At 43.7% G+C, this 22415-nt stretch overlaps 2 pseudogenes; both read left to right on the top strand.

Moving 5' to 3' along the window:
- The first annotated feature begins 615 nt into the window (after window positions 1-615).
- Window positions 616-1402, top strand: LOC139436142 (protein FAM91A1 pseudogene; annotated as a pseudogene).
- A 66-nt stretch (window positions 1403-1468) lies between these two features.
- LOC131280258 (putative uncharacterized protein encoded by LINC00869) lies at window positions 1469-21459 on the top strand (annotated as a pseudogene).
- Window positions 21460-22415: the final 956 nt, after the last annotated feature.

Here is a 22415-nt window from a genome sequence, read left to right as displayed (position 1 = left end):
AAAGCATTGCAGGCAGAGGACCAATCGGTGTAAAGGCCCGAACATGGGCATGAGTTTGGCCTATTCAAAGAACAAGAAGAAGGCTTGTGTGCTGGAGCGAAGAGAACCAGGACATGAAGGTGAGATCGTTCGTTTATTTATTCAACAAATAGGTAGGACTTGTGCCAGAGGCTGAACAATCAAAGGACAGCCAGTTGTTGGGAAAGTCTGGCAGGGAAAGGAAGGAGGTAAAATAGCCTTTGTAGGAGGGGAAGGAAAGTCCTGAGCAGTGCTTTCAATTTAGAGAGGAGAATGCACAGTAAAAGAAAGGCAAGAAAGGAAGGCAGGAGCAAGAAGGGGAGAGAACAATGGGTGGGAGGGATCACTCTGGAAAGCATATAGGAAACCTAGAAAGAAAAAAGCATCACAAAGGAAACGAAGACAAACAAAAATGAAGGTGTTCTCCAATCTTTTCAGTGAAGTTTGAGGAATAGGTACATGTGGGGATGGTTAGTGGGCCTGGAGTTAGTTACAAGAGGGATAATAAGAGGGCTATTTTTCTCATAAAATCTAATTCAATTATAAACAAAACTTGGAGCCTTTGATGCACCCTGACACTGCTCCCCGTTCTTGGCCATGTCAAGCTGTCTTAGGCCCTCACCTAAGGGAAACTTGGGCATTCTAAAGCATAAGGTGCCAGGGCTCCTGCAGGCTCTCTTCCACCCAACTGGTCCACACGCTATACAACCAGCCACGGAGAAGCTCCTGGCCAACAGGCGGCAGGGTCTTGGAAATCCATAGAGAAAATATGAAAAGCAGATTGTCTTCTATGATGCTGAGATAATTTAAACATATCAAGAAAGATAAATGCAAATGTTTTGAGGAACTATTAGATTTGAGATCACCTCAGTCTATACCATTTATTGAATAGTATGGTAAAGGGCCTGAGGATAACAGCATTTTCATATTATACTCAGATTAAGGAGGAAATTGTGAACAATGTGAACAGTTATGACTCATTGCCCAGTTTTACTAGGGCTGATTGTTTAAGGCTTCTTGGCATAAAAAGAAACTAGGACATTGATCTTATGAATGTTTAGATCACGAAAACAAATTTCTTTTGAAATTTGAGGAACAATCACATTTTGTTCTTCTACCAATAAAGCCAGTGGATGGAAATTGCCAGAGAGGCATGGTGGGTGATATACATTGGTTAGATTGCAAAAATGACAAAAAGAAATTTGAGAAATGCACTCTTGATGAGATCATCAATTCAAGTCCTCAGCTCTCTGAAATGCTAGATCACAATGTGGTATATAGGTTATATAACAAAGAAATTATTTATTTGCTTGTGCCAATATCTGTTACTAAGTGTATTCTTTCTCTTGAAGGTATTGTAATGAATCAAGTGCAAGGTGATTAGGTAATTACTTTGAAATTCTACATTTCTTGCAAATGTCCTTGAGATAGACATATCCACGCTTTTCCCATGTATTGTCAATGCGTTTTGCCCATAAGAAGAGACACGTAGGAAGCGGACTTGGCCCAGTGGTTAGGGCATCCGTCTACCACATGGGAGGTCCGCAGTTCAAACTCCGGGCCTCCTTGACCCGTGTGGAGCTGGCCCATGAGCAGTGCTGATGCGCGCAAGGAGTGCCCTGCCACATTGGGGAGCCCCAAGTGCAAGGAGTGCGTCCCGTAAGGAGAGCCGCCCAGCGTGAAAGAAAGTGCAGCCTGCCCAGGAATGGTGCTGCACACATGGAGAGCTGACACAACAAGATGACGCAACAAAAAGAAACACAGATTCCTGTGCCGCTGACAACAACAGAAGCAGACAAAGAAGGCGCCGCAAATAGGCACAGAGAACAGACAGCTGGCCTGGCGGGGGGGAGGGGAGAGAAATAAATAAATAAATCTTAAAAAAAAAAAAAAAAGACGTAATAAATTTGGATCAACATCATTCACCATGGAATGAACGCATCTGTAACCAGTTTAAAATGTGCCTTAAATCCATAAAAGATTCCTATCATGGGATGGCAAGGAAAATAGGAGTCCTGAATAAGAAGCTTTGTCAGCTACCAATACTGATACAAATAGCCAAGATCCAGCTGACATGGCCAGTTATAAGTAATTTGAATCTGTCTACAGGTACACAAAGCATATTGCTTTCTTGTTTGACTCAATGCTTGCCTATTTAATGATGGGAAATCTTTCTGGACATCTTCCTTATAGAACTAGAACAGGTTCAAAACACTGGTGAAGGAGAAGTGCAGAGATATTTTTATCATGCATTTACTTTGAGAAACACAACATTGTATCTGTATCCTAATAAAGACACAGTTGGGGGAAGCGATGTGCCTACCACATGAGAGGTCTGGATTTGGTTCTGGGGCTTCCTAAAGAAGACAAACAAGACAACAAGTTGATGTGATGGGCTGGCACTGCAAGTTGATGCAACAAGATGATGCAATAAGATAATGCCACGAGATGACACAGGAAACACAATGAGAGACACAATAAGCAGGGAGTGGAGGTAGCTCAAGCGATTGAATACCTCCCTCCCACATGGGATGTCCCAACTTGGGTTTCTGGTGCCTCCTAAAAAGAAGATGAGCAGACAGAGCACACAACAAACAGACACAGAGAGCAGGCAGAGAGCACAAACAACGAGAAGGAGGGGAAATAAATAAAATCTTTAAAAAAGGAAGATACAGGAGAACCAGCAAGATGGCAGTGGAGAAAGGAGCTCCTAGAGTCAGCTCCTGCTACAGAGTAGTTAGTAAACACCCAGAACTCTCTGGAGCTAGCTCAAGCACCTGTTTGGGGGCTCCAGGAGACCAGAAGAGCATCCTGCCACATCCTTGAAGGAATGAAAGAAGGAGACTGCCCATCTGCAGAGGAGACTTATAAGTAGATCGCTCCATGCCCCAGAGGCCAGTGCCCATCCTCCACTGGAGGCACAAGCCACCTTGGGAGCTATTCCACAGCTGGAATTGAAAGCTCCACTTCCCAAAAACAGGGGAGGAAGAGGCAGATGGGCACCAATTTCAGCTACTGAGGAGTAAACTCAGTAGGCTAAAGTATAATCCTGAGAACAGCTAAAATTTTAGCCTGTTCAAGTCAGAAAGAGGCCAGGAGCCTCCATCTTAACTCTATGCCTGGCACAAGGGGAAGCAGGGAGGACTGAGAATCCCAGTGCTGGTGGGAACCGGCTTCTTTCCATCCAGGTCACATTGCAGCGCTAGCCTAGGCCCCAGCCCCACCTCCAGCAGGGAGGAAGCTGGGGGACCTGTGCCATCCTCTCCGGGAAATTAGCCAAACCATGGAGACAAGTGATTATCCTACTCTGGCAGCTCGAGCCAACCCAGGAGCTATTCTGCTGCTGGAATTGGAAGCTCCATTTCCCAAAAACAGGGGAGGAGACAGTTGTCCATCGATTTTGGCTACTGATTGATAGACTCGGATGGCTAAGAGATAACCATGGTGCTGGGGTATGAATCAGCCCAAGTCAGAAAGAGTCCAGTGGCCGCCATTTTGACTCTGCCCCCAACCTAAGGGGAAGCCGAGCTGACTGAAAATCTCAGTGATGGTAGGAACCAGTTTCTTTAACCCAGATCAGCCTGCAGCCCTAGCCTAGGCTTCAGGCCCACCTCTGGCAGGGCCCTGCACCAGCCTATCCAGGGAACTGCAGGTACCTTTGGCTGGCAAAGATTGAAAAGCAGAAGTCTACCAGGGCAACTGCAGTCATCTTGGGCCTGCCGCATAGAATTCTGCCCACACCTGCAGTCCCATCCCCACCACAGGCAGGGGAGAAAGGGATGTGAAGCTTCATCAGTTCTCTGAGCAACTACTGTCTAGGCCTGCATGACTTGGATTATTCCACACAGTTATGACTCTGTCCCTACCCCTGGCAAAGAAGAAAGTTGGAAGAAGCTTCATTGGTCCCTGGCACAATGAGGGCAGCTTGAGGCTCCACAGCTTACAGCACCAACTACATGCTTGGCTCCTACTGCACAATCAGAAAGGGAGAAAAAAGAGAAAAACTGCACCCAGAATAAATACTCTAGTAAGCCAGATGTGAAGACACCAACAAAAATTACAATCCACACCAAGAAACAGGAATCTATGGCCCAGTTAAAGGAACAAGATAAGCCTCCAGATGACATAAAGGAGTTGAGACAGTTAACCATAGATGTTCAAACAAATTTCCTTAGTAAATTCAATGAGATGGCTAAAGAGATTAAGGATATTAAGAAGATACTGGATGACCACAAAGAAGAATTTGAAAGCATACATAGAAAAATAGCAGATCTTATGGGAATGAAAGGTGCATAAATGAAATCAAAAGAACATTGGAGACATATAATAGCAGATTTGTGGAGGCTGAAGAAAGGATCAGTGAGCTTGAAAAAAATGGCCTCTGAAAGTGAACATACAAAAGAACAGAAGAAGAAAAGAATGGAAAAAATTCTTTTTCAGGGAGCTAAATGACAGCAAAAGGCATGCAAAAATATTTGTCATGGGTGTCCCAGGAGGAGAAGAGAAGGGAAAAGAGGCAGAAGGAATATTTAAAGAAATAATGGTAGAAAAGTTCCCAACCCTATTGAAGGATATAGATATCCATGTCCAAGAAGCACAACGTATTCTCATCCGAAAAAATCCAAATAGACCAACTCTGAGACACATACTAATCAGGCTGTCAAAGGCCAAAGATAAAGCAATGCATAACATATAAGGGATATCCAACAAAATTAAGTGCTGATTTCTCACCAGAAACCATGGAGGCAAGAAGACAGTGGTCTGATATATTTAAGATACTACAAGAGAAAAACTTCCAGCCAAAAATCTTATATCCAGCAAGACTGTCTTTCAAAAATGAGGGTGAGATTAGAATATTCACAGATAAACAGAAACAGAGAATTTCTAAGCAAGAAACCAGATTTTCAGGAAATACTAAAGGGTGAGCTAGAGCCTGAAAAAAAAAATACAGGAGAGAGAGGCCTGGAAGAGAGCCTAGAAATGAAGATTAGATCAATAAAAATAACTAAAAGTGCCAAAAGTGGTGAAAATAAATATGACAGATAAAACTCAAATAGTCACGAATAAACTTAACCATCAATGTAAAGCACTTGTAGTTAGAAAATTGCAACTCAATGTTAAAAGAAATTTTAAAAAGTCCTAAATAACTGGAAGAACATCCCATGCTCATGGATTGGAAGACTAAATATCATTAAGATGTAAACACTACTCAAATTGACATATAGATTGAATGCAATCCAGATAAAAATTCCAACAGCATTAAAGAAAAAATTGAAAACATGATCATCAAAGTTATTTAAGGGTAAGGGGTCCTGAATAGCCAGAAACATCATAAAAAGGAAAAACAAACCCTAATCTCCAGACTTTAAATCTTATTACCCAGCTATAGAGGTAAAAACAGAATGCTGCTGGCCTAAAGACAGACACAGTAGACCAATGGAACCAAACTGATGATTCAGAAACAGACCTTTATATGTACAGTTAAGTGATTTTTGACTAGCCTGTCAAACTCACACAGCTCAGGCAGAACAGTCCATTCAACAAATAGTGCTAAAAGAATTGGATATCCATAGCTGAAAGAAGGAAAGAGGACCCCTATCTCATACCTTATCCCAAAATTGACTCAAAATGGATCAAAAAGCTAAAAATAAAAGCAAGAAATATTGCATAGAAGAAATTGTAGGAAAATATCTTTAAGACCTGGTGGTAGGTGGTGGATTCTTAAAGGAGATAAGAGGAGGGATGTTTAATGTATGTAGAAGTTTTCATTAGCTTTGCTGTAAAAGTATGGAAATGTATAGAGTGGATGGTAATACACAGTAACAGCTAGTTTATAAATGGGGATGTGACTGAAAATGGTAGTCTAGGTATGTGAATGCCAATTAACAGAATGCTAGATACTGAATAGCACAGTAAACCAAGACATGGATGAGAATTGTGGTTGATGGTACAGATGCAAGAGTGTCCTTTGTGAGCTAGAGCAAATGTACACCACTACTGCAGAGTGGTGAGAATGTGGAGAAGCATGAGAAAAATACAGCTGGAGTGACCTATGGACTGTAGTTAGTAGTAATAATATAATATTCTTGCATCTATGCAAAAGATGTACTGTATTGGTAATGAGGCAATATGGAAAATGTGAGCCAAATGTACACTATGGACATGGTAAGAATCAGATGATATTACCTTATCTGCAGCAAATGTTCCACCACAGTGTGTTGTGTTTGTGAAGGGGTGTTGTTTGGGAATTCTGCACATGTGCATGATTGTTTTATAAGTTTACAACTTCTGCCATAAAAAATATATTTAAAAAATAATAGGGTGGGCTGGGGAAAAACACACCATATGTATGATAAGGTCTATGATTAGTAGTAAGATTTTGACAATATTCTTTTGTAATTTCTAACAAACGTCTCAGGACAATGCAAGGTATTGGTGGAGGGTTGATGTATGAGACCCCTGTATGATGTTATGCATGTTTGCTTTGTAAGTTCACAACTTTTATTATACATTTAATTCTTTATGTATGTTCATATATAAATGCTATAATACTAGGGTTGGTTGGGAGAAAAATACTTTGGTTAGTAATATTTTGACAATGCTTTTTAATCATTAGTTAAAAAGTTTTAACAAATGCAAGTTACTGGTGGTAGAGTGAGTTATGAGAGTCCTGTATGATGTTATATTTGTTTGTTTGTTTTATAAGTTAACAACTATTATTATATACTTATTGTTTATGTATATTTATGTATGAGTGATATACTTCAATAAGTTATGCTATGGATCATGAAAAAAAAAGATACAGTTGTACAACTGTACAGTCAGAACAGCCCACTTCCTGAATCTCTTACACCATGGTTTTCCTCTGAATCTCTTACACCATGAAAGTTTTTTTGATTTGGACCCTATGACTTTGATGGAGCAGAGCTTTAAACAAAAATTACACATTGCTTGTTTCCGTGGCTCCTCTCACTAATGAGATCCAGCCCATCAGACGTGAAACCTCAGCATATTAGACCAGTTATCCCAGAAGTTAGACTCACTTCTTTTCCCATCCAAAGCACAAGACTTCAGGGAAGCAGACATGGCTCAACTAAAAGAGTGTTCATCTACCACATGGAGGGTCCAGGGTTTGATACCCAGGGCCTCCTGATCCATGTGGTGAGCTGGCCCACATGCAGTGCTGCCATGCACAAGGGGTGCCGTGCCACGCAGGGGTGCTCCCACATGGGAGTGCCCTACACTCAAGGAGCAAGCCCCACAAGGAGAGCCACCCTGCATGAGCAGTCCACCCAGGAGTGGCACCACACACACTGGGAGCTGATGCAGCAAGATAACACAACAAAAAAGAGATGCAGTTTCCTGGTGCTGCCTGACAATGCAAGCAGATACAGAAGAACACACAGTGAATGGACACAGAGAGCAGACAATGGGGGTGGGAGGGGGGAAGGGGAGAGAAAATAAAAAACAAAACAAAACAAAGTACAAGACTTCAAAAAGGTCAGCTATATTGTAGGGTTATTGCTGAGTATTAATAATGTCTTGGGGTCATAATCCTGAAGTAATTTCTACTTCAGATATGCTCATGATATTGAATGACAGGATGGGAGAAACCTTTCACTTTGATAAAGTAGACCTATAAAGAAAGTTTGCTCATGTCAGATTGGGTGTACATAAAACATTGGAAATGCTAAAGAACAAAGTGGCTGCGGTCACCCCTCAGGCTGAAGTGTGGTTTGCTGGCCTGGCGAGGGGCGGCGGCCGCGGTAGGCCTATTCCAAACCGCTGCCCCCATAATAGGGTGGTTGGTCGGGCCCACCGCCACCCCTGAAGGAAGCTCGGCATGGGCGCAGAGTGCCCTCGGGTCTCCCCTTCTCGGCAGCCATGCTTCCGTGGCCGCCCCTCCTCCCGGATGGCGCCACACGATGCCTGTGGGGCGGCACCCTTCTTCTTCTTTCTCCCTGCGCAGGCGTGGGTGGAGAAATCCAGTCTGCCCTCTTCCCTTCCCCCGACAGCAGCAACAGCCAGGCATGGGCGGGAAACTCAAGTCTGCCCTCCACCCCAGCAACAGCAGCCACCAATCCCTAAACCCTGCCCCTTCCCCCAGCAACAGCGACAGCCAATCCCTAATCACCACCCCTCCCCCGTCCAGTACCGCCCACTGACCTTTCGCCGGCAACCAATCAGAACAGGGCGTGGCTTCGACCAATCAGCCTTCCCCAGCCCCTATAAAACTGTTGCCTCTCCCTCAATAAAGTGGACTTGCGTGTTTACCTTGTCTCCGCGGTAGTTCTTCTGCCATGCGCCCTCCAGTCCTGAGAGCCCCTGACAAGGGCCTGGCCTCCCTTGTCCCCAGTTCATCGCCTGCTTCTCCGGGCGACTCCTTCGTCGCCGGCTTCGCCAGGCGACCCCGTCAGCCGAACCGCGCAACCCCTTGTGAGACCGATCCCTCGTCTGCTGCCGGACCGATCCCTCGTCTGCTGCCCTCGTCCCAAGTGGGACCGACCCCTCGTCCCAAGCGGGACCGACCCCTCGTCCAGAGCTGGACCGACCCCTCGTCCGCAGCCAGACCCCACCTCTACCGACCGAGCAAGCCGTCGCAAGTGGCCTTGCAAAATTTCTCAGTTATGTCATCATACTGTACACGTCTAGTCAATTGGCAAACAGAAAACTTAGTGATGCAAAAAAGGAGAACCTAATTTGATTTGTGGCCCAGAGTAAATGAGGGTAACAGAATCATTTGAAATTGGTAATTGAGGAATAAACTAACCTAACAACAAAACAAAACTTGGATGTTGCCACAACAGTGACATACTGGGTTCTTCTTAAACTGTGTTGTCAGCGGCAGGGGAATCTGTGTCTCTTTTTGTTGCATCATCTTGTTGTGTCAGCTCTCTATGTGTGCAGCGCCATTCCTGGGCAGGCTGCATTTTCTTTCGCACTGGGCAGCTCTCCTTACGAGGCGCACTCCTTGCGCGTGGGGCTCCCCTATGTGGGAGACACCCCTGCATGGCAGGGCACTCCTTGCATGCATCAGCACTGCACATGGGCCAGCTCCGCACGGGTCAAGGAGGTCCGGGGTTTGAACCGCGGACCTCCCATGTGGTAGATGGACGCCCTAACCACTGGGCCAAGTCCACCGCCATCATCACAATCAATTTCAGAACATCTTCATCACCCCAAAAAGAAGCCCTGTACTCTATCGCAATCACCCCAAGTCTCCCATCCCCCAGTGCTAGATAATCACTAATCTACTTTCTATCACCATAGATTTGCCTGTTCTGGACATTTCATATAAATGAAATCACACAATATGTGGTCTTCTATGCCTGGCTTTTTTCACTTAGCAGCATGTTTTCAAAGTTCATCCATGTTATAGCATGTATCAGAACTTCATCCCTTTCTATTGCCAAATAATATTCAAAAACAATATATAAAATATGAGGTTATTTGTCAGTGAAGATTAATTAAAGAATAGAATATTTGCAAATATTTAAAGTAATTTCTAATTTCACCTGGTTTTGTGTTGCCAATTTCCCACTCTTTGTTCTTTGTCTTTTTTTTTTTTTTTCTTTTGTAGCTTACACCAAGGGGGAAATTCTTTAGGAACCAAGAGAGAAACATATTTCAGAAAGGACATGGAAGATAGAAAATGTATGGTTCAAGTAGGTTTTGTCAACCAAGAAATAATAAATTAAGCTGCAGAGCAACAAAGGCATTTATTTGGTCTTTTAGAATAGCAATTTGGAGAGCATAGATTCGGGTAACAACCCAAACTGCATCCAGTCTTAGCATTTCCAGGCAAGGGTTTTTAAAGAAAAAGAAGATAAGGTTTTTGCAGTTGATGGTGCCCAGATGTCTTTAGGGTTTTGAGGAACTTTGCTGCTTTAGGTCTGCGTACTTCAGCAGTTTGTGATATCTGGCTGATATTTGTTTAAGAGTAACCTCCAAAATGACGTCCCAACTTAGCCACAGTAACTCTATTTTGTTTTATTTTCTTTTACAGTTTAAAGAAATTCAACTTCGTCTTTTTTTAAAAATGTGTGAACATCTAATTTCCTTTATTTCTTTTTTTAAAATGCAATCAGATAATTTTTTGCTCGTTTTGGCCAACCCAGTCAATACTTGTAGCAGAAATTATCAGAGGCATTTAAAAATGTAAAACTTTTCTCATTTTGGTTTCTATTCCCTGTCGATTTCAGTTTTCTCTACTATTTTTGTGGGGTTTTTTTTTTTTTCATTTTCAGTTTCAAACACAGTTTGTATTTAAAGATTTTAAAGTTCAAAAACAGTACACTGAATTGTTTTCTGGTGTGATGTTAATATACAAAAAATTATAAAGCCTTTGTCATTTTGATTATTAGCACATATAACATGTTTACAAATAAACCAGTGCTGATTCATGCAAGGAGTGCCCTGCCATGCAGGGGTGTCCCCCACGTAGGGGAGCCCCACGTGCAAGGAGTGCGCCCCGTAAGGAGAGCCGCCCAGCGCAAAAGAAAGTGCAGCCTGCCCAGGAATGGCGCCGCACACACAGAGAGCTGACACAATGAGATGATGCAACAAAAAGAAACACAGATTCCTGGTGCCACTGATAAGGATAGAAGTGGTCACAGAAGAACACACGGCGAATGGACACAGACAGCAGACAAGTGAGGGGGGAAGTGGGAAGGGGACAGAAATAAATTTAAAAAATAAATCTTTAAAAGCAAGCAATTGTGTTAATATGTAAATACACATATAAATTCAATGAAAAAATTAAAAGTTTTTAAATGTACTTATCTTGGCCACAGTAGTTGCTGAGGGCAGGGAGAGGGAAGAAGAGATGTGATATGAATCAGTTTTGGGATTTTGTGTTGTCCTAAATGATATTGCAGAGTCAGATGCTGGGCTTTGTATATCCTGCCAGAACCCACTGAATGTATTAGGGGAAGAGTGCGAACTACAGGGTAAATTACTATCCATGTGGTGCAGCAGTGCCCCAAAATGTGTTCACAGAGTGCGATGAGTGTGCCGCAATGATGGGGGAGGTTGTTGGTGTGGGAGGAGTGGGGGGGGGGATGGGGAGTATATGGGAACCTCATGCTTTTTACTGTAACATTTTTTGTGATGTATATATCTTTTAAAAACACAATTTACAAAAATGATGGGGTGGGGGGGCTGGGAAGTGGGTTATATGGGAACCTCTTATGTTTTTTAATTTAACGTTCTTTGTGATCTATTAACTTTAATCAAAAAAAGTTTAAAAAATAAATAAATAAATGCACTTATCTGTGCCCCATACATTCTCCAACTTGTCCATAAGGATGCCTTGGGCAAGCTGCTTGCTAAAAACCAGAGGTACAGTGTCTGCAGCATTGCTCCAATCTGCCTGGCTCCATCAAAAAGGAAGGAGGGAGGGAGGGAGGGAGGGAAAGAGGGAAAATGAGAGGAAGAGAAGCAAAGAAATTTCATTCCAACAGGATTTCATCCGAAGGAATCCTCTTGGGTCTTGGTGATATCTACTTCCGTTTACACATCTGTCACACATCATCAGGGGCTGTTAGTTCCTTGGACTTCACCAGGGATGGACAATCATCTTACTGGTATACAGTCTCTGGAATCCAGTTCCTTTTGTTTTCCCAATCAGGATGATACTTTTATTTCCAGGCTCTGGGTTCCATCCTGTTTTGTTGACCTTAGTGGAATGCTCTGGGTTCTGGGCTTCTAGGTTCTTGACTGTGTCACATAGAGAATTTAAGGACACACCTTAGGGTAGGCAAGGGAGTCAAGAGTTTAAGAAACAAGAAAAGGGATAAGTACACAACCCAAGACATGGGTTGTGGGCGTGCTGCAGGGTAAGATGCACAAGCCGGGTCCCAGGCCAGGCCTTTTTAAGCCTTTCCTCCTCCCTCTTGCTAATGCTGGGGATGGCCCCAGCTTTTGCTGTTCTGATTGGCCGCCCCACCTGTTAGCTCTCAGGGGACCCATGGGGAGGCCTGTTGTTTGGAGGTATCCAGAGCTTCCTTGAGCCTGGAAAGAATTCCAAATGGGACCTCGTGGCCAGGGTCTAGGTGGGCACTTTCCACCTTTGTTTTTAGTAGAAGGGGGTCTTCAGTTAGGGTCCCACAGCCATGTTCTTTGCTAGGCCCCAGTTATGACAGGACATTTTCCCTCATCTTCTCTGGTTGCCTTTACTAACCTGCCTCACTTGACTGCCAGTTAAGGGTGCTCACGTGCAAAAGCTAGACCAGCTAGTGGATGGGAGACTCCCCAGGGCCAGAAGTAGTTTCCTGGCTTGACCAGAAATTATACAAATATAATTACACCCATTCCAGGTATAGTTCTCTCAGCTTTTCCCTGACATCAGCCTGGTGATTTAATCTCTTTGAAATTCTGTTTCATCTGTAAAATGGAGGTTAATACCTGTCTCATCCAGAGCTGGGGGATACGGGGGTGGAGGTGGGGCGTGCGTGCACACGTATGAGGCACGCGCCCTGAACCTGACAGTGTTGCGCTCAAGATATGTTAATCTCCCACCCCATCTTCCTATCACACTGTTCAAGCACTTTCAATAGCAGAGAAGCAGCACATATTAAACTCCTGCTATACATTGGCCCTTGGAGTGTTGTGATACCAAAAAATTAGGAAATAAGTTTCTTATGTTCAGGGGTTTACAGTGTGGGCACTACCTCAATTAATCCTTAAAACAGTCTGTGAGGCAGATGTAGATGAAAACAGGGAGAGACACAAAAGTAGGGAGAGGGAAGTGGATAGGATATGACTCAAGTGATACGGCTTCCACCTACCGTGTGGAGTACCAGGTTCGATCCCTGGGGCCTCCTGGTGAAAAAGAAGAAAAGAAAGCATGATTCAATTTGGTTTCCTCTAAATAGGATCTTTGAAGATCCTATGCACAAATGAGACACATTTAACTAATAGTATCTTAAAGGGTCCTATTTACAAATGGGCTCAGACCCACAGGAACATGGATTAAGACCTGAACATGTCATTTGTGAGGCATATAATTCCATCCCCAACCCCTACTCCTTGCCTCACGTTTCCCAACTGAAATAGGGATAATAATAGTACCTACCTAATAGAATTGTTGTATGAACTGTGATAAGGTATGTGAGGGCAGAGTGCCTTACCTGAGGAAATCTGTTCTGCCTGGACCTGTATCCACAATTCTGCCCCTGAAGTCATTCTTCTTTCAATTCATCCCATCTCTGTCCCTTTCAGCAGTGTGTCTGCTCATACAAAGTTCTCAAAAACTCTCAGTTTCCTGTGCAGTTTAAGTGGGTCCAAGCCATCAGACAAAAGGATCTTCCACATACCCTTCCTGGAAAACTGCATTTCCAACTCTCCTTCCTCTGAGATGGGTGACTGGGTCCATGAGTCATCCACCTGATCTCCTTAGTTAAGGGCTGTTCCACCACACCCTTACATGAGCCCTGTTCTCTGGGGACACACCTGCCAGAACCTCTGGGGGAAAGCTATTAGAACTGCTTCTAGTCCTCATCTCAGGGTGCACTATCTGGATAGGCTAGAATTTCCCAAATCATCACTTGCTGAGTTCCTTGTACTTAACAGTTCAATCTTCAGTTTATCTCTTTCCTCTCTCATTCTGCCTCCTACACTTTACTTGGAAATCTCCTCAGTTAAATATCCAGATTCACTGATTACACATTCCATTTTCAGTCCAACACTAGGGCATAATTCATCCAAGTTCTCTGCTGCTTTATAACAAGGATTGCCTTTCCTCCAGTTTCCAATAACACATTGACCGCCTCCTAAGGCCCCACCAGAAGCACTGCTGACATCCGTATTTCTACCAAGGTTCTATCCATGGTAATATATCTGCATGCTCTAAAATGATTTTTTAAAACTTCCTCTACAGCTCTATTCACAGCAATCTAACCTTTTTCTATCCGGTGCCTCAAAATTCCTCCAGGCTCTGTCATTCCCCAATTCCAAAACCACTTCAACATTTTTATGTATTTGTAATAGCTGCTCCCCACTTCTCAGTACCAAGAACTGTCTTAGTTTTTCAGGGCTGCTGTGACAAATACCAAACACTGATTCGCTTAGACAGCAAGAAGTTATTGGCTCATGAATTTGGATGCTAGAAGTTCAAAATCAAAGTGTGGGTAAGACTATACTTTCTCTGAAGTCTGCTGTAGCCTGGTGGGAGCTTTCTGGCCACCCTGTGTACATGGTGATCTCTCTCTGGCTTCTCCTACTTCTGGCTTCTCTGACTGTCCGGGTATCCTCTGCCTTGTAAGGACTCGAGTCATAGGGATTCATTCAATTTGGCCTCATCACTGCAGGTCCTAGTCACAAAGAAGTCCACACCCTAACTAATAAGATCTTCAAAGGGCCTATTTTTAAATGGTCATAGCCACAGAAATGTGAAGACTTAAATAAGTCTTTTGTTGGATACATGATTCAATCCCCAACAATGTCCAAAAAAGAACTCTTGACCCTTTTCCCCAAACCTACCATCCCCCAGTCTACTCCACCTTAGTAACTGACACCAACAGTCACTAGCTGCTCAGACTAAAACTTCAGGAGTCAGTCGTCCTTAGCTCCTCTGCCTCACACTCCACAGCGCATCCAGCCAGCCTTCTTTACTCTACCTGCAAGATATACCCAGAATCCTGCCTTTTCTCACCATCTCCATTGCTTCCATCCTAGTCACAAAGACACCATCCTCTCAGGTCTAGATTTCTGCATAACCTTCTCCCAATCTTGCCTTGCTACTGTTAGTTCTTCATACAGCATCTAGAGAGATTTTTGAAAGTACGTAAATCATGTCACTTCTTGTTCAAAACTCTTTTGTGGTTTCCCATCATGTTCAAAGTAAAACCCAAAGTCCTTACCCTGCTCCACAAAGTCCTGTATGTTCCAGCCTCTTCCTCTGACTTATTCCCCTATGACTTTTCTCTTCGGTTACTGTGTTCTAACTAAACTATCCTCATTGCTCCTAGAACACATAAGTCTTCTTTGCATCTCAGGGACTTTGTCCTGCATTTCCTCTGCCTAGAATGATCTTCCCACAGAAATGGTATGGTTGGCACTCGCGTATGATTCAAGACTTAGCTTAAATATATTCTCAGAGAAGCCTGCTGTGTCTACATTAAACAGCACTTCCCATCATTCTCATGCCTTTACCTGCTTTCTTTTCCTCCATACATGTGTTACTACCTGACATTCCATATTTGGTTTCTTTTGTATTCTCCACTAATATATATGCACCATGAGGGCACAGTCTTTGTGTCATACACTGCCATATCTCTGATGCATAGAAAAATGCCATAGTTCATAAACGTGTTTTTGTTGTTGTTGTTTTTGTCTTTTGAGGGACTGGGTGGGGGATTGAATCCCCTACCTCATATGTGGGAAGCTGGTACTCAACTACGAGCCACATAGGCTCCCCTGAGTTGGTTTTTTAGTTTGCTTGCTTGTTGTTTGTTTTTGTTTTGTTTTTTGTTCCCACCCCAACCCCAGATGGCTCCCTTGTCTGTTTGCTCATAGCTTGTTGTCTGCTTGCTGTTTCTGCTCATTGTCTGTTTGTTTCTTCTGCTCATTGTCTGTTTGTTTCTTCTTTAGAAGGCACCAAGAACTGAACCCAGGACCTCCCATGTGGGTGGGGATGCCCGACTACTTGAGCCACATCTGTTCCCTGCTTGTTCAGTTGTTTTCGCTCACTGCTCATTGTTTGCTTATTGTCTTGCTCATGTGTCCACTTGTTGTTTTTTCTCATTGTCTGCTCATTGTTTTTGCTCAATGCTTGCTCATAGTTTGTCTTCTTTAAGAGGCACGGGAAGCCCAAACCCAGGACCTCCCATGTCGAAGGCAGGTGCCCAACTGCCTAAGCCACATCCATTCGGGTTTGTTTTGTTTTTTTTTTTAGGAGGCACCAGGGACCGGTCCTGAGACCACCTGTGTGGGAACCAGGAGCTCAACCCTTGAGTCACATCCACTCCCTGTAAATGTAATTTTAATTAAGTAAGCAATGTTTGGGAGAGACTTGGGATCAGATTCTAAAAGACGTTTAATATTCCACTAGGCTGAATTTTAGGTATGGGAAGTCACAGAAATGTTTTTGTGATTGAAGAGGAGTGCTGAAAGCCATGTTTCAGACAATAAATTTGGAATTAATAGGCTAGATTGGATATGGGAGACCCCGAAGACGGATGATGAGGGTCGGTCCACCCTCCCACGCTGGCTGCCCCTTCCCAGCGCGCAGACAAGCCTGTCTGGGAGCGGGCGGCGCTGGCCCTGCAGGAGGCACAGCAGCTCCCTGACTCCAGCGCTTTTCCCTAGCGCCCCCTGCTGGCTGCTCTGGGAACCTCCTCCCCTCTCGTCCCGGCTCGGCCCGGGAGGCTGAGCTCTGAGGACGCAGCCCCGGGCTCACTTCCCCCCGGTTTCTGGTTGAGCTCGCCCACCGGAGGCACTAGCAGGAGAGCAGAGGATGGGGCGAGGGGAGCGCGGCGTGCATCGCGCAGCTCCCCTGCTGGGCCGCGGCGGGCAGCGCCCGCGGCCCCCCACCTCGGCTCCTCCACGCGGCGCCCCCTCGGGCTCGCACAAGAGCTCCTCCAGGCTGGGGAGCGCAGCCCTCCCGCCCCAGCCGCCCCGGCGCTTCTCCCTCGCTGCCGCGGGGCTCAGCTCCTCCCACACGAGCCAGACTAAGTGACACGCGAGGAGCTGCATGAGGAGCTGGGCCGCGGGAACTTTCCATCCGCGTCTGCTGTTCCTCCACGCCTGCTGTTCCACGGGAAAACTTAAAGTGAGGACCACGCGGCAGTAAATAGCCCTTTAAAAAAGAGAGACTGATAAATGGTTCCATACACCCATATTAGAAAGCTAAAAGTAAAGGCTAAAGAAAATGTTGCAAATATGAAAATACGGAATATTTCAAGTCTGTGTTGTGACCATAATAGTAAGGAAGAGAGAAAGAAGACAAAGCAGAAAGAGAAAGAAGTAGAGAAAGTGGCATTTACATGAGGTAAAGGGAGAGGAAAAGGGAGGGGGGAAACCCTAATGACAGGGAGGTACTCTAGGTTTTGAGAGGATAATTAAATGTCTCTTACTACACCCTGTTCTCACACCCTTTGAAATGCTGTTTAGCTGATTAACTACTCTTCGTAGTTCTTTCCCTACTTTTTACCCTTAAAATTGTCAGAAGTTACTTTTATTTTTTATTTTTATTTTTATTTTTATTTATTTTTTAATTATTTATTTATTTTTAAAAATTACATTAAAAAAATATGAGGTCCCATTTAACCCCACCGCCCCCACTCCCCACTCCCCCCACAGCAACACTTGCTCCCATCATCGTGACACATCCATTGCACCTGGTAAGAACATCTCTGAGCATCACTGCACCCCATAGTCAATGGTCCACATCATAGTCCACACTCTCCCACGTTCCATCCAGTGGGCCCTGGGGGGATCTACAATGTCCCGTAGTTGTCTGTGAAACACCACCCAGGACAACTCGACGTCCCGTAACCGGCTCCACCTCTCATCTCTTCCTCCCATTCCCCAAACCCAGCAGCCACCATGGCTACCCTTCCCACACCCATTCCACATTTTCTCTGTGGACATAGGATTGGTTGTGTCCATTGCACATCTATGTCAAGTGGGGGCTTAGATTCCACATGGGTACTGGATGCACTCCTCCTGCTTTCAGTTGTAGACACTCTAGGCTCCATGGTGTGGTGGTTGACCTTCTTCAACTCCATGTTAGCTGAGTGGGGTAAGTCCAATAAATCAAAGTGTAGGAGATGATGTCTTTTGAGGCTCTGGGCCTGGGTGTCATATTATCAGTCCAGAGACTCAAATCCCCTAAATATATCTTAAACCCCAGCACCTATTACAATTCCTATAAAGTAGCATGGAAGTCTTGTGAAAAGAGATCCCCTCTGAGTCCAATTCCATCACGCAGAAACACAGGCTCCGAAGAAGGGCCATCTGCCATGACAGTGAACCCCATCTGCCATGACCATAGAATCCGTGGGTCTCTTTATCCCTCAAAAGAACCAATACCTGGGGTTGTATCTACTTTGTCTGTCTCTCAGACTCTGCTCAGTTGTGCACAAGGGATTCCTTCTGACAACCTCCAGACTTTTTTAGAGACTCACAGCCTTATAATCTCATTTCTCCTTTCCATTTCCCCCTTACATTAGGTCAATCAGCATTTTGAAGTCATGTTATTATATGTAGACAGGGATATTCTGCTGATCCGTATTGAACCTTTAATTCAAGGTCATTTTCTAGTTGTATCTTCAGCTGGTATGTGGTAGTGGTCCCTCGGTGCCAGGGAGGCTCATCCCCGGGTGTCCTGTCCCTCGCTGGGGGGAATGCACTGCATCTACATGATGAATTTGGCTGTGAGAGTGGCCACATTTGAGTAACATGAAGGCTGTCAGGATTATTTTTTTTAAAGATTTATTTAAATCTTCCTTCCTGCCTCCCACCCTGGTTGTCTGTTCTCTGTGTCTATTTGCTGTGTCTTCTTTGTCCGCTTCTGTTGTTGTCAGCAGCATGGGAATCTGTGTTTCTTTTTGTTGTGTCATCTTGTGTCAGCTCTCCATGTGTGCGGCACCATTCGTGGGCAGGCTGCACTTTCTTTCGCGCTGGGCGGCTCTCCTTCCGGGGCGCACTCCTTGTGCGTGGGGCTCCCCTATGTGGGGGACACCCCTGCATGGCAGGGCACTCCTTGTGCGCATCAGCACTGTGCATGGGCCAGCTCCACACAGGTCAAGGAGGCCCGGGGTTTGAACCATGGACCTCCCATGCGGTAGACGGATGCCTTAACCACTGGGCCAAGTCCACCACCAGAAGTTACTTTTAAATAGGATACCACAGCTGTCCACAGTAGAGGAGGGACTAGTCTTTTGGCATGTAGGCTCAAAGGCAATAATTATGCTCCTGATTTGTCTTTTGGGTAAGTACAGGTTTTCATACTGGATTTTCCCAGAGGGAAGAAAGAAGGAAGAAACAGTGGCAAGAGGGAGAAACAGGATGGGAAAATTGAGAAAGGGAGAGAGGTTTGTTGAATGAATGAATAAACTGAAGAGGGAAACATAAAAAGAAGTTAGCAATATTGTCCTACAAACTAGAGTATAAGCCTCTTCATCATATGCTAACTACACTATAAAAGGGAAAAGAGTGAGGAAGTTATGCAAACAGCATAAAAGAAAATTGGGGTCTGAATGCTTTAGAAAAATAAATAATGCAAAAATTTATTTTCATAGTGTTAATTTATATGTATTATATAGTAATAAGGTTCAGAAAACTGTGATTCAAAGTTGACTGCTCTGATTTTCTGAAGTTGTTAAGTAATTTGACCAGCACCATGGTATTAGAGCAGATAAACTATGAACATAAATAATGAAACAAAAGTTGACAATTTCTTGCCTAATGAATATAGAAAAGGACTTCTAAGCCCAACCAAACTATCAAGCATGAGGCTAGAATAAAGACGATTTCAAACAAGCAAGATCTCAGAAAAATTACTTCTCATTTGCTCTTTCCCAGGAAGCTATGAAAGGAGGGGGGGGGGGAGTGCTGTACAAATCAAGGGAATAAATTAAAAAAGAGGAAGGCATGCATTGCCAAAAATGGGAGCTTCAACTTGTGCTATAAAGAAATGATAACTTTCAAAAATATTTATAATATAGAAGATTGAAGTAAAAAGTTGAGGTAGTACAGGTAAAAGAGAAAAACTGAGTAAGAAAATAAAAACTAGAAGTAGGAGGAGAAGAATGCATACTCTCTGCCCATATAGTTTCAAGACCTGGATTGTGAGTCTGGCTCTTAAGCTTCCTAGCATCCAAAGCAAAGAGGAAAATAAGCTCAGTTGCAAGTCGTATAATGTCCTTAAGATAGAAATGAAGCAGTTTTTTTGCAAAAGACCCACGGACCTTAAGAAAAGGATCCTTTGCTCCTCACTTCATCCTTACAGTAGAATATTGTGCTTCATGCAACTGTTTCTTGTAGTGTGACTTATGACACTAAACATTATTAAGAAAAGGCAATTCTGCAAGGACTAGTTATCTATCACTCCAAGAGGTGGCCCAAGAGCATGTGAATGGCTGGGTGGGTTATTAATTCTTTGCTCCTTTTTGGACTGCACAGGAAGTGAGAAGGAGAAAGGCTTTTGCACCCACACTTGCTCCCTTGAGCAAAATAAAATTGCCCTAACTGGGCTTGCCTCCTTAGGAGACTATTAGCAACTGTTGTCACTGGAGTGTGTCCATTTGGGGTCTCATGCCTCATCCCAAAAGGCTCATCAGACTATGGCATCCTACTTTAATTCTTAAGAAGAATATCAGTAAATGCATTTTTTTCTCTAATGCATTACATTTCCACGAATGTTTTAGTGCCTATATATTGGATCTTCTGGCCCACCCATTAATCTTACTCTGAGTATAATCTAGAGAGAAAACTTCCTGATGGCCCTGTATTCTACAGGTAAAATTCAGCATATCTCATCCTTCAGGCAATCTTCCATAAGCATTTATTTCCTACAACCAGACTTATAGTAATAACTGAGATTGCATACAATTAACAACTAGTAAGATTGGACAACTACCAGGACTTTAGTTATACATCCCATATCACCCTCAGCCATGGTTGAGAATTTACCATATCACCTGCATAGTTCTCAATTTTGACAAAGTCACCCCCTCTCCTTTTATTTGCTATACTTTCCATTGATGATAGTTCTTAATGGAAAATAAAGTATAATTTTTCTAACCCTTTGAGTATCTGCATTGTTCAACCTAATGCTCACTCACTGAATAAGCGCTGGAAATAGATACATTTTTAAACAGCTTTTGAACTAACCTTTAGGAAGACAAAATTTTGTGATTCTTTTGTACCTACTAGGATATGTTTATTCACACGAATATAGCTAAGTCCCTCTGGCACCCTCAAATTTAAAACTTTCAAGTAGGCTTCTGCTTATACAGTTTTAACTGCTCTTTTCCAGAAAACTTATTGAGTAATTTTTCAAAGCAATAAACTGCCTGTCTGCCTCTTATAGGCTAGTTATTACTATGTTAGGATTTCTGCTGCCTTTAATAAAGTCTAGAAATTCTGAAGTAATAAATGATGAATTCCTGTAAATAGAACTGTCACACATTTAGAAATAATTTTTGTGAGGCTACATTGTAGATGTTTGGGGTTTTCTTTTTTAAAGTTTTTCCAAATTTAGCAAACTTAGAAAAATCTGTACATTAAGAATGGAATTGTCAGTTGTTTGAAGCTTGTATTTTCTGCATGAGAAGTTCTTAGGCTCTGTGCCACATAAAAAAAAATCACATAGAACAATAAAGATAGTTCACTTGTCAACTTGTATCTAAGAGTAAATCGATAGCCACGTGATCTTAATAGCTAACAACTGTGACTCATTCCTTTCCGTAGCCCCATCAGTATTCAGAAGCATAAGCTAACACTTCAGCTGAACTAGTGAAAAGCTCTCTCATACATATTTATGTTATCTAATTATGCAGAGAACTAATTATATTCCTTGTTCAACTGACTTGAGTTTCTTAATGTTAGATTCATTGGGAGATGGCACAGAAATAAAACATTCTTAAGTGTTTTAGAAATTGAATAATTTTTAAATCTTTGCTTTCTAAACATCAACTATCCAAGTAATATTGGCATGTGGCACCAAACCTGCTCGCCCTCTACCTACTCCTCTCCTCCCTTCACTGTGCGCTCAAGTGAGGGATTGTCCTTCCGTATTTGAATCCTTAGTCCTTAGGAAACATGGAAAGCACCCGGGACATTTCTGTTGAGTGAATTTGAATGACTAGTAAAGAGCTACAAAGTTATCATCACCAAAATTTTGAACTGCACCAGATAAGGCTCTCCTCTCTTACTTTCTCTTCCCACTTCCTGTCCTTCTTTTGAAGAGGCATGAGCTGACGTCTGTACGCTCGGTGTGTGTGTGTGAGTGTGCACGGGTGTGATGTGTTTCAGTGTGCTGCTGCCTTTCCACACCACCTGCTCCCCACCCAGAGCCTTGGGTCAGGAGTACTTGGGGGACAGCGGCCGCTCCCCCGCACGGCTGGGGAGAGGGGGGTCCTCATACTGGTCTCCTCTGCGAGCCCTGGGCTAAGTCTCCTGCCTCCCTCGGGCCCTGCTCCTCCTAGGTAAAGGCGGGGCTCGCTGGGCTTTGCAACTCCTCCCAGCCCTGTGGGTCAATGCTTGGAATGACTTGGGTAACAATATTGAATTTCCTACATTTCAGCATTATGCCTCTTTTTTCCCCCACTCTATCTTGCCTTTGCAAATTCCTTTATGAGATAAATGACAGTTTTTCAGGATTTCCATTTCTCCCATGGGAGCCAGAGCCCTGTGCTTCCCTGGCCCTGTGATGATGCCTGACCTCCTGC

Source organism: Dasypus novemcinctus, chromosome 10 (assembly GCF_030445035.2).
Source record: "Dasypus novemcinctus isolate mDasNov1 chromosome 10, mDasNov1.1.hap2, whole genome shotgun sequence".
Lineage (NCBI taxonomy): Eukaryota > Metazoa > Chordata > Mammalia > Cingulata > Dasypodidae > Dasypus > Dasypus novemcinctus.
Note: the sequence above shows the minus strand (reverse complement) of the source record. Positions and strands in the feature narration are given on the sequence as shown.